Source organism: Ailuropoda melanoleuca, chromosome 7 (genome assembly GCF_002007445.2).
Source record: "Ailuropoda melanoleuca isolate Jingjing chromosome 7, ASM200744v2, whole genome shotgun sequence".
In the NCBI taxonomy this organism is placed as follows: Eukaryota; Metazoa; Chordata; class Mammalia; order Carnivora; family Ursidae; genus Ailuropoda; species Ailuropoda melanoleuca.
Window position 1 is genome coordinate 91,834,727 of NC_048224.1, and position 12,997 is coordinate 91,847,723.

Here is a 12,997-nt window from a genome sequence, read left to right on the forward strand (position 1 = left end):
CTCTCTTTCTGGTTTTTGTGAAAGTCCAAACCAGGGGTCATAAATTCAGACACCAACAGAGCCAGGCAGCCACCTACATGAACAAAGCAGACTGGGTTTAATTTTTTCCACATAGGCTCAATTTGGTTCAATATTTATCTATGCAGGAATTGTTTTTACTTTCACTAAGGAATGTATTTCTTACATTTTCTAAAAACACATTTTGAATTTTGGTCCATTTTTTTTCTCTTCTTTTGATAGTGTCAATGAAAAATTGCTCCGGAGTTAAAAGGCAAGGAAAACTTTATTTAAGATTGTAACTATAGGGGTCAAGACTGTTGCCACAGGAAAAAGAAATTGAAGTCAACTTTGCTGAAACATAAGGATGCAGGATTTTTAAATGCTGGGACAAGCTCATGAAAAGTAAAGGGGACCATTGGGAAAGGCTGGTCTATGTGGTTCAGCCATCTGTGTGTTGTCAGCTATTTAATTGAGGCTACTACCATCCCAGAGAGATTGGGATGTAGGGGCACTAATCCCTTTGATGATTACATTTCAAAGGGATGGCCCCCAGATCCTTAAGAAAGACTTTCCTGGTTATAAAAATGGGCAAGAACTTGAGAAGATTTACATCTCAAAGAGGCAGAGAAAGAATTCACAATTGCAAGTTTTCTAAATAAGCTAAAAAAAAAAAATAGGAGGTCAGAGACCTAGAGCCAGGAAGAAGCCTGTATGAAATTTAGTCAATCTGAAGGGAATGTTAAGGCCTTGGTCAACAGGGACATAGCTGTAGGGAAATACTTCTCTTATACTAGGAAACAGCAGTGCAAATATGGTTAAGTGTCAAGGACCATCAGGTTAATGTCCTGGGAGATGCTAGTTGTCCTGAGGAGGAAATCTGAAGGCTGCAAGGCTCATCTGAAGGGGGCAGTAGTGCTCCCCTCCAGCTAGTGTTACCAGAAGGAACTGAGCCCCTTGTTTTGCCAGATCTGTCAGTTTTCCAGGAGTATCCATTTTTATCTAGGCAATTAATTTAAACTTTTTCATCACTTTCAAACACTAGTAATAGACTAACCTGGCCAGCAAGCCACCAAACTATCATCTCTGGCCAAATTTCAGAAAGAAATATACTAAGCATCCTAAAAAGAGAAGAAGAAGGGAAAACTGCCGTTTTGCCCAGGGCTTGGAGAAAGAAGTGGGAAAGAGAAAAGACAGTTGAAGAGGCAGATTAAGGACTGCCTGAATGGGTAATGGATCATGAAATCAACTTGACTCCAAACTTCCTTTCCCCTGGAATTATGGAACCTTAAGGCTTGGAGTCAAGTAGATTTGATTTAAAGTAAAAAAAGAAATTTGATACTTCCTGCACAGTGAAATTTGTGGAGTAAGAATTATACCCAGGTACAATGCATATGTGACTGCCGTTATCATAGTTTACTTCATATAATACGTGTGTTCAGTAAGGAAAGAGGGATGTGATTCATATGCTACCATCGAGCAAATAATAATAATAATAAATAACAATAATAACAATAATATTAATAATATTATCTGTTTTCTATAACTGATGTCATTTTCTTTTTTGACCTCCATTCCTATTTACAAGGTACAGCATGGGAGCTGGAGGACTTCAACTTGTCAACTCAGTCTTGCCATTTTTCAGACTTTCCCCTTTGCATTCTCAGTCTCTTGAATCCCATAGTCAGAATTTTAAAGTTAAACCTTCAAATCAGGGCTATTTCTCTTATTTTAAAAGGGTCTTCTTTTCTCCTCCCTGTTTTCCTTTTTTCAAGCAGCCTCTGGTACAGGAAAACATATATTCTTAGTGAGAAAAAGAGTCTCACCAGTGTCCATTAGAATGTGATTTTTCTGGTACTATATCTTGGGAATCGAACTTATAGGCAATATTGCATCACAATGATAGAGCTTAAGAGCACAGGCAGTACATAATATTGGCTGGGTTCAGACCCCAGCTTTGCCACTTACTAGATATATGACACTGAGAAATTATTTAAACTTTCTGCATCTTGATTTTGTCCTGTGCAAAAGAGGGATAAAAATAGTACTTGCTCATAGAGTTTTAAGAGGATTCAATTGTTTAATATGATTCAATTATTTAATTTGAGTGCCCGATATATGTCAAGCTCTAGCTAAATATCACCTATACTGCATTCTAGGACTGATGCCAGCTGAGGGCTGGTTGGTGGTGATGTACTGACATATCTATGGTTCTTGCCATTGCCTCTGGTGAAGACAATACACACACATACACAGTGCCTTCCTTGCCCTAACCATGGCTATTATAGCCAATGTCTCCTTAATTGTACCAGAAGTTCTTAGCTATCTTCTCCTCACCTAGTCACCACAAAAGACATCAGTAGGTTTGGTTAACTCAATCACGATATATGACTCAATGAGTATGCGTGATAGGAATTTAGAATCTAATTACTCTGAGAGTACTATAAAATTATCTAAACTTCTGTCATTTCAAATCAAACTCTACTTATTGAACATTCATGGTATGCAAGAAAGCAGATTAAGAAGCTAGGGATGGGGAGAAGGGTTATTCAGAAATTATAAAAGCATAATCCCCACCTTTTTAGAATTGATTGTCATCCAGAAATGGAGACAAATATATTCATAAGAGTAACATCAGAAACAAGGCAAATGCAACTTAGTTCAGGAAAGTATTATAAATAAATTCTGATACCCACACAGAATAAAAAATTATGACTTTCCAGTGAGAAAATGACTCTAAGCAGTGGTAGAAACATACAGAGTTTAAAACATCTGTAGGGATTCAATATTCAGAGAGGAAGCACAATTAAAATAGGGTAAATATCATTAGGGAAGATGTGATAATTTTTCCTTTTGCAATAATTCTTAATTTGAGACCTATTTTGGGTTTGAGACTAGAGACAAAGATTGGATTAGTTACATCAGTGAAAATCAAAAGACATGGTCTTTGCCCCCTGAGCAATGAAGAGTCTTCAAAGGTACATGAGTGTGTGAAGACTCACATTTCTGTTTAAGGATAAATACTCCATTGATAAATGTCAGCTAGATCTGAAAAAAGAAAAGTTATAAACATGTGGACTAAATAGAGTTTCACTTGCAAAATTTTCGTAATGGGTTTTTTGTTTTTTTTTTTGAGAAGGTGGGTGCAGTTGGAATCTATTTCTTTGTGTTGATTTGTAGGAAATTGTTGGAAGAAAAGAGTGCATAAGATATATACATATACATAAGATATATACATATATATATATATACATACAATGCAGTAACAGTTGATCTGAGTGACTTAAAAAGGTAAAATGAAGACTCAATTAAATGGAAAAAAAAGTCACTGTGATTAGATAAGGAAATAGAAGAAAAGATAAAACTCAGTACCTATTGTCACAAAAGAAGCAAAACATGAGTGCTGATAGAGCGTGCTAAGTATATGCAACTGGACAGACTTTTAGTAATATGAATTAGAAGAAGCTCAAGACTAATCTATCAAAACTATTTCTTTGCCAGAAGGTCATGGTGGTCACTTACTTCACATAAAGTTCCATTAGTGATAATGTGTTGATCCCAGAAAATGTTTATATATTATTGTAAAGGGGTTTCCCCAAATGTAAATTCAACTCCTCAAGAAGATTTCTTGGAAATTCTTTTCCCTTCTTTTATATTGTAGTGTAGAGGATCAAGTTGATTATATTATATTCCTCGGTTCTGATCAATGCTCATTGTTTTGTCTTTTCCCTTTACTACTGACTGCCCTTCCTTTCCTGTATCCACTGGAAAGTTTTCTCTGTTGTCATAAAATGTTTATTGTTATTGTGTGCATATATTTTAATATACATATGTTGATTGTGCCATAGATTTCATTAATTAAGCATTTTCCCCACTAATCATTAAAGTTTCTAAATTTTTATTATAATTCCAGTTAACATACAGAGTTATATTAGTTTCAGGTATACAGTATAGTGATTCAACACTTTTGTACATTACCCAAACCTCATCATGACAAGTACACTCCTTAATCCCCATCATCTATTTCACCCATCTCCCCCACCACACCTCCTTTCTAGTAACCATCAGTTTGTTCTCTATAATTAAGAGTCTGTTTCTTGATTTGTCTTTTTCCCCCTTTGCTCATTTGTTTTGTTCTTTAATTCCACATGAGTGGAATCATAGGGTATTTGCTTTCTCTGATTTATTACACTTAGCATTATACTCTCTACCTCCATTCATGTCACTGCAAATAACAAGATTTCATTCTTCTTTTTTAAGGATTTTATTTATTTGTCAGAGAGAGAGAGAGCACAAGTAGGGGGAGTGGCAGAGAGAGAAGCAGGCTTCCCACTGAACAGGGAGCTTGACACGGAACTAGATCCCTTGACCCTGGGTTCATGACCTGAGCGGAAGGCAGATGCTTAACCAACTGAGCCACCCAGGCGTCCCAAGATTTCATTCTTTTTTATGGCTGAGTACTATTCCATTGTATTTATATACCACCTATTCTTTATCCATTCATCTACTGATGGACACTGGGTGGGGGTGGGCTATCTTGGCTATTGTAAATAATGCTGCTATAAATGTAGGGGTTCATGTATCCCTTTGAATTAATGTTCTTGTATTCTTTGGATAAATACCCAGTAGTGCAATTGCTGGATTGTAGGGCAGTTCTATTTTTAATTTTTTGAGGAAACTCCATATTGTTTTCCATAGTATCCACACCAGTTTGCATTCCCACCAACAGTGTGATGGGGTTCCTTTTTCTCCATATCCTTGCCAACACCTGTTGCTTCTTATGTTGTTGATTTTAGCCATTGTGACAAGTGTGAGGTGATATCTCATTATAGTTTTGATTTGCATTTCCCTGATGGCAAGTGATGATGAACATCTCTTCATGTGTCTTTTGGCCATCTGGATATCTTTTTTGGAGAAATGTCTGTTCATGTCTTCTACCCATATTTAAATTACGTTATGTTTTTTGGATGCTGAGTTTTGTTTAAGTTCTTTATACATTTTGGATACTAACCCTTTATCAGATATGTCATTTGCAAATATCTTCTTCGATTCAATAAGTTCCCTTTTAGTTTTGTTGATTGTTTCCTTTGCTGTGCAGAAGCTTTTTGTTTTGATGTAGTTCCAACAGTTTATTTTTGCTTTTGTTTCCCTTGCCTCACAGGACAGATCCAGAAAAATGTTGCTCCAGCCTAAGATTTTTATGGTTTCAGGTCTCATTTTTAAGTCTTTAATCCATTTTGAGTTTATTTTTCTGTATGGTCTAAGAAAATGGTCCAGTTCCTTTCTTTTGCATGTGGCTGTCCAGTTTTCCCAACACCATTTGTTGAAGAGACTATCCTTTTACCATTGGATAGTCTTTCCTGCTTTGTTGCAGATTAATTGACCATATAGTTATAAGTTTATTTCTGGGTTTTCTATTCTGTTCTATTGGTGTATGTGCCTATTTTTGTGCCAGTACCATACTGTTTTGATTAGTAGATCTTTGTAATATAGCTTGAAGTCTAGAATTGTGATGCCTCCAGCAATTTGCTTTCCTTTTTCAAAATCGCTTTGGCTATATAGGGTCTTTTGTGATTCCTAAAATTGTTAGGAGTGTTTGTTCTAGTTCTGTGAAAAATGTGTTGGTATTTTGATAGGGATTGCTTTAAATGGTGTAGATAGCTTTGAGTAGTATGGACATTTTAACAATATTTGTTCTTCCAACCCATAAGCATGGAATGTCTCCATTTGTGTCCTTTTCAATTTCTTTCATCAGTGTTTTATAGTTTTCAGAGTACAGGTCTTTCATTTCTTCGGTTAAGTTTATTCCTAGCTGTCTTATTTTTGGTGCAATTGTAAGTGGGATTATTTTCTTAATTTCTCTTTCTGCTGCTTCAGTATTGGTATACAGAAATGCAACGGATTTCTGTCCATTGATTTTGTATCCTGCAACTTTTGTGAATTCCTTTATTAGTTCTAGCAAGGTTTTTTTTGGTGGAGTCTTTAGGGTTTTCTAAATATATTATGTTATTGCAAATAGTGAAAGTTTTATTTCTTCCTTACCAATTTGGATGCTTTTTCTTTTTTGTTGTCTGATTGCTGTGGCTAGGACTTCCAGTACTATGTTGAATAACAGTGGTGAGAGTGGACATTCTTGTCTTGTTCCTAACCTTAGGGGATGAGCTCTCAGTTTTTCACCATTGAGTATGTTAGCTGTGTGTTTTTCACATATGGCTCTTATTATGTTGAGACGTGTTCTCTTTAAATCTACTTTGTTGAGGGTTTTTATTGTGAATGGATGTTGTACTTTGCTAAATGCTTTTTATGCATCTATTGAAATGATTGCATGGTTCCTATCCTTTCTTTTATTGACATGATATATCACATTAATTTTTGAATATTGAACCACCCTTGGAACCCAGGAATAAATCCCACTTGACTGTGGTGAATGATTTTTTTTTAATGTGTTGTTGGATTCAGTTCGCTAGTATTCTATTGAGAATTTTTATATGTGTTCGTCAGGGATATTGGCCTCTTTTTTAGTGGTGCCTTTATCCAGTTTAATAACAAGGTAATGTTGGCCTCATAGAATGAATTTGGAAGTTTTCCTTCCTTTTCTGTTTTTTGTTTTTTTGCTTTTTTGGGGGGTGGTGGTGATAGTTTGAGAATAAGTATTAACTCCTTAATTTTTTAAAAGATTTTATTTGAGAGAGACAGAGAACACAGGGAGAGGGGCATAGAGGGAGGGAGAGAATCTCAAGCAAACTGCGTGCTGAGCTGGGAATCCAGAGCCCGACGAAGGGCTTGATCTCACAACCCTTAGATCCTGACCTGAGCTGAAACCAAGAATTGGACGCTTAACCAATTGAGCCACCAGGCACACCTTAACTCTTCTTTGAATGTTTGGTAGAATTCACCTGTGAAGCCATCTTATCCTGGACTTTTGTTTCATTGCTGGTTATCAGTCTGTTCAAATTTTCTATTTCTTCCTGTTTCAATTTTGGTAGTTTAGATGTTTCTAGGAATTGAGCCATTTCTTCCAGGTTGTCCAATTTGTTAGCATATTGTTTTTCATAATATTCTCTGATATTTGCTTGTATTTCTGTGATGTTGTTATTTCTCCGTTCTCATTTGTGATTTCACTTGAGTCCTTTTACTTTTGTTCTTGATGAGTCTGGCTAGAGTTTTATCAATTTTATTAATTTTTCAAAGAACAAGCTTCTGGTTTCATTGATCTGTTCTTTTTTGTTTGTTTTTCTATATCATTTATTTCTGCCCTAATCTTTATTTTTTCCTTCCTTCTGCTGGTTTTAGGTTTTGTTTGTTCTTTTTTTTAGCTCCTTTAGGTAGGTTAGGTTGTTAACGTGAGATTTTTCTTTCTTCTTGAGTTTACCCTGTATTGCTATAAATTTCCCTCTTAGAACTGCTTTTGCTGCACCCTAGATTTTAGATCATTGTCTTTTCATTTTCATTTGTTTCCATGTACTTTTTTATTTCTACTTTTATTTCCTGATGACTTATTCATTGTTTAGTAGCATGTTAGTTATCCTCCAAATATTTACACTCTTTCTAGATTTTTTCTTGTGGTTGACTTGTAGTTTCACAGCATATGGTCAGAAAAGATGTATGGCATGTTATGTCTTCAATCTTTTGAATTTGTTGAGACTTGTTTTGTGGCCTATTCTGTAGAATGTTCCATGTGCACTTGAAAAGAATGTGTATTCTACTGTATCAGGATGGAGTGTTTGGAATGTATAGGTGTTAGAGCCATCTGGTCCAGTGTGTTATTCAAAGCCACTATTTCCTTGCTGATTTTCTGTTTGGGTCATCTGGCCATCAGTGTAGGTTGGGTGTGAATGTCCCTACTATTATTGTATTGTTATTAATAAATGTATATTTGTTATTAACTGTTTCATGTATTTTGGTGCTTCTGTGTTGGGGCATAAATATTTATAATTGTTATATAAGAAGATAAACAATGTTATATCTTCTTGTTGGATTGTCTCCTTTATTTTTACATAGTGTCTTTCTTTGTCTCTTGTTAAAGTCTTTGTTTTAAAATTTAGTTTTTATAATATAAGTATTGCTACTCTGGCTTTCTTTTGCTATCCATTTGCATGACAGATGTCTCTCCATATGTCTGTAGGTCTAAAATGAATCTTTTGTTGGCAGCATATAGATGGGTCCTGTTTTTTTATCCATTCTTTCACCCTTATGTCTTTGGATTAGAGCATTTAGTCCATTTACATTCAAAGTAATTATTGATAGATATATATTTATTATCTTTTTATTATTTGTCTTGTGGTTGTTTCTGAAGATTTTCTTTGATCCTTTCTTGTCTTTCTTTCATGTTTTGCTGATATTCTTTAGTGATATATTTGGATTTCTTTCTCTTTATTTTTACATATTTATTAGTGGTCTTTGATACATATGGTTACTGTTAAGTTTGTATATAACCTCTTCTACATAGAGCAGTCTATATTAAGTTGATGGTTGTTTAATTTTTTAAAAAAATTTTTCGAGTTCTGTTTTACTTAATCTCTACACCAAATGCGGGGCTTGAACTCACCACCCTGAGATCAAGAATCACATGCTCTTTTGACTGAGCCAGCCAGGCATCCCAGTGGTCATTTACATTTGAATCCATTCTTTTCTCCTCTCCACCCCACATTTTAGATATATGTTATTATATATCCTTTTATTTTGTGAGTTCCTTGTCTGATTTTTTTACAGAAATATTCATTTTAACTACCTTTATGTTTCCCATCTTCATACTGTTGCTTTTGGTCTCTCCCTTCCACTCAAAGAGCCCCCTTTAATATTTGTTGGAGGGATGGTTTAGTGGACATAAAGTCTTTTGGTCTTTGTCTGGGAAAGTCTTTATCTCTTCTATTCTGAATGATAGCCTTGTTGGTTAGAGTATTCTTGGCTTCAGATTTTTCCCATTCAGGACTTTGAATATTTCATGCCTTTCTCCTCTGGGTTACAAAGTTTCTCTTAAAAAATCTATTACCCTTGTGGATTTTCCCTAGTAAGCTACTGTCTTCTTTGGTTTTGATTTTAATTTTTTTTTATCACTTTATCTTGCAAATGTAATTACAATATGTCTTGGTGTGGGTCTGTTTTGTTGATTTTAATGTGAGATCTCCTGGATCTAGACATCTGTTTCCTTCCACAGATTAGGAAAGTCTTCAGCTATTATTTCTACAAATAAATTTTCTCCCCCCTTTTCTCTCTCTTCTTCTTCTTGGATGTCTGTAATGCAAACGTTGTTACATTTGATGGAAAAACTGAATTCTCTAAGTCTATTCTTATTTTGCATAATTCTTTTTTCTCTCTTTTGTTCAGTTTTATTACTTTCCATTCCTCTGTCTCCTAGGTCACTGATTCTTTCCTCTGCTTCTTCCATTCTGCTGTTCCTCCATCCAGTGTGTTTCTCATTTCATTTATTGAGCTTTTTAACTCCGCTATGTTATTCCTTATCTCTGGTTTAAGGGTCTTACTCATGTCTTCCATTCTTTTCTCAAGTCCAGTGAGTATCCCTATGATCATTGATTTAAATTCTCACCAGCCATGTTACTTTTATCTGTTTTGCTTAGATCTCTGGCCATGGCCTTGTCCTATTCATTCGTTTGGGATAAATTTCCCTGTTTCCTTATTTTGTCTGTCATTCTGTGTGCATTTCTGTTGTTAAGAATGTCAGCTATGTCTTCTGCTCTTAAAAGTAGTGACTTCATGAAGTACAGGTCCTCTAGTGCCCTGCAGTGCAGTGTTACCCATTCACCAGAACCTGGCACTTCAGGAGAGTATCCTATGTGATGTTGCTTACACCTTGCTGTTGTGTCTGAGTCACTTTTCTTTTCAGTGTAGTCATCTGCACTGACTTTGTCTGATGTGGTCTGTGCTTGCTCTCTGTGGTGTTAGTGGGACCCAGGGAGGCCAGTTCTGATGGGGCATGCCCACTGGGAAACTTGGAAGCAGGGTGGCAGTGTTAGCAAAATTTACACTGGGCCACTAGTCCAATCCTGGATCCTCTGAAGTATGGTGGCAGCTGGGGACTGCGTGGGGGTGGCTGGGGGAAGCACCTGGCAATGGCTGTGCACCCAGCATCTGGACACAGTGTACACAGCTTTAAGAAAACTTGCCCTGAGCCTATGGCTGAGGCTAGCAGGTTTGGAGTGGGTGGGTCCTCAGAACTCATGGGCATGGCACACTGCTAGCAGGTTAGGTAGCAAGTGTCTGTGCAGCCCTGCTTCCTACACATGACCCTGTGTGTATCCTGGAGTGTGAGGGAGGAAAATGGCACCTGCCATAAACATTAAACTTTTAAATTCTCACCATGTTTTAATGTGTAGAGATATTCCATTGCTTTCGACTTCTACTTAAATTCCATGGAGTGTATTAATTACCCTTTATTTATCAATTCCAACAGTGATGGAAACCATGATTAACTCTAATTCCCCACACTCACAAGTATGCTGTCATGAATACTCTTGTTTGTTTCCATTAGAAATTGCTGAGAATCTCCCAGGAATGGCATTGTGGGGTTATAGGCTGTACTTACTCATACAAATTATAAACAATGTGATCTCCAGAATGGATACACCAGCCTTCTGTCTCACCAGCAGTGCATGGACATTCCTATATTTCTACATCCTCACCAACACTTGCAATAGCCCAGCTTTCTAATGGGTGTAAAAAGATATCTCATTGTGTCTTCATCTTTAGTTAATAAACAAATTGGAGCACGTCTACAATATGTTTGTTAGCTTTTTGTGTTTCTTCTGTGAAGTGCATATTCCATTTTTCTAATAAGTTTATACACAGAAGTTGATATACAGAAATCCATTGTTTACTCCACATATAAGTCCCCTCCATTATTTTCAGGCCTTGCCAAAATAACTTCAGTCTATAATCTGTTATTTCAGCCCTGAAACTTTTTTGCTGAGCATAAATGCTTAATTTTGTTTTAATCAAATTTTCAAAATTTTGATTTTTTTTTTGCATTGATGTTTTTGTTTTTAGAAATTCTTCCCCATTCCAAGGTAACAAAGGTCAACTACATTACCTCAAATTAATTTAAAAATACACCACGCACATTTTAATTTTTCTAAGTTTTACTTTGAAGCAGCTCTATCCATGCAATCTCATGGAAATTATTTTACATGTCCTTTAAAATAGGGTAAAGTTAAGAAGAATGGATAAAAATTCCTCTTAATGACTGGATTAAGAAGATGTGGTCCATATATACAATGGAATATTACTCAGCCATCAGAAAATGATTACCCAACATTTGCAGCAACATGGACCAGACTGGAGGAGATTATGCTAAGTGAAATAAGTGAAGCAGAGAAAGACAATTATCATATGGTTTCACTCATTTATGGAACATAAGAAATAGCAGGAAGATCGGTAGGAGAAGGAAGGGAAGAATGAAGGGGGGGTAAACAGAAGGGGGTATGAACCATGAGAGACTATGGACTCTGAGAAACAAACAGGGCTTCAGAGGGGAGGGGAGTGGGGAATTGGGATAGGCCGGTGATGGGTATTAAGGAGGGCTCATATTGCATGGTGCACTGGGTGTTATATGCAAGTAATGAATCATGGAACACTACATCAAAAACTAAGGATATACTGTAGGGTGACTAACATAACATAATAAAAAATTATTAAAAAATTCATCTTAAAAAAATAAGAATGTATCATTCTCTGATAGAAAAGAATATAAAGAAGGGTATATCCAACAGGGTCAAATAACATAAAAGTTGTTAAATAGTGGTGCTATGGACTGAATTGTGCCCTCCCACCCCCATTTGTATGTTGAAACCCTAATGGGACTATATTTGGAGATGGGGCCTTTAAAAAAGCAATTAAGTTAAAGTGAGGCTATTGAGGTAAGCTTAATTCAATCTGACTGGTGTGCTCTTAAGAAGTAGAGATTAGAGATGTACAGAGAGAAACAGGGATGCCCCCACACAAGGAAAAGACCATGTGAGGATAAAATGAGAGGAAGGACATCTACAAGCCCAGGAGAAAGGCTTCAGGAGAAACCAAACCTGCTGGCACCTTGATCTTAGGCTTCCAGCCTTCTGGACTAAGAAAATAAATTTCTGTTGTTTAAGACACCCAGTCAGTGGTACTTTGTTATGGCAGCCCAAGCAAACTAATCCAAGTGGATTAACATAGAAGTGAAAGTTCAGATTGCATTTCCGGAAAATATTCCTGCCGCTAATTACCATTGGAATTGTAAGACAATTACTCCAGATAAATGATGAAAATAACATCCCTTGAAAAGATTTATAGCTCCTAAGTGATGGATACTAAATATCTTGTACATCAACAGGTGTTTAACAGATGGGGCTGTGGGTTGTTAGCTCATTTGTAGTACTAACTTCCATGTTCTGTTAACTGCTGTTTATTATTTACCTAGCTAAGCTGTTAAGAAGAAATGTGACTATTTGGTTTCTATAATGGAGCAGAAAAACAATGCAGCTGTATGCAAACAAAAGTAGCTATAAGCTTAATTTCCCTTAAATAACAATTTTAAACAACCACTGGTCCACTCTACTCAAATAAATCGTTCATTCTTTAACCAAACATAAATTGAAGAGCAACTTCTATTTTTTAGTTCTTTTGATTCTCTATTTCCCATTTAATAAATTGTTCTTTATTCGGATAACAGTGACTACTGTCCTTATGCAAATAAAAGTGAAGCATATTTCCACTTGTTATCAATGCTCTGACAGCAGAAGCTTAAGTTCAAAATGATGTTTTTTTCTTAAATAGACCTCTTTCAACCTTTAGAAACTCTGTCGGTCTGAGATAGGTTTCTTAATATATTCAATGCTTTGATGATAACTAGTGCCAGGGCTGAATGCAACTGTCAATAAATGCACATGGTGAGAAAAAGTATTATGAAATAACTCAAGATAAAATTTATTGGTGAGAACTGGAGCCACTATCATCAGTCAACTGTCTCCTTTCATTTCACCTAGCTATATTGCTTTTAATTTTTTTTTTA

At 35.9% G+C, this 12,997-nt stretch overlaps 1 pseudogene; it reads right to left on the reverse strand.

The window, feature by feature from the left end:
- Positions 1-855: 855 nt before the first annotated feature.
- Positions 856-12,997, reverse strand: part of LOC100479365 — a 75,485-nt pseudogene continuing 63,343 nt past the window's right edge.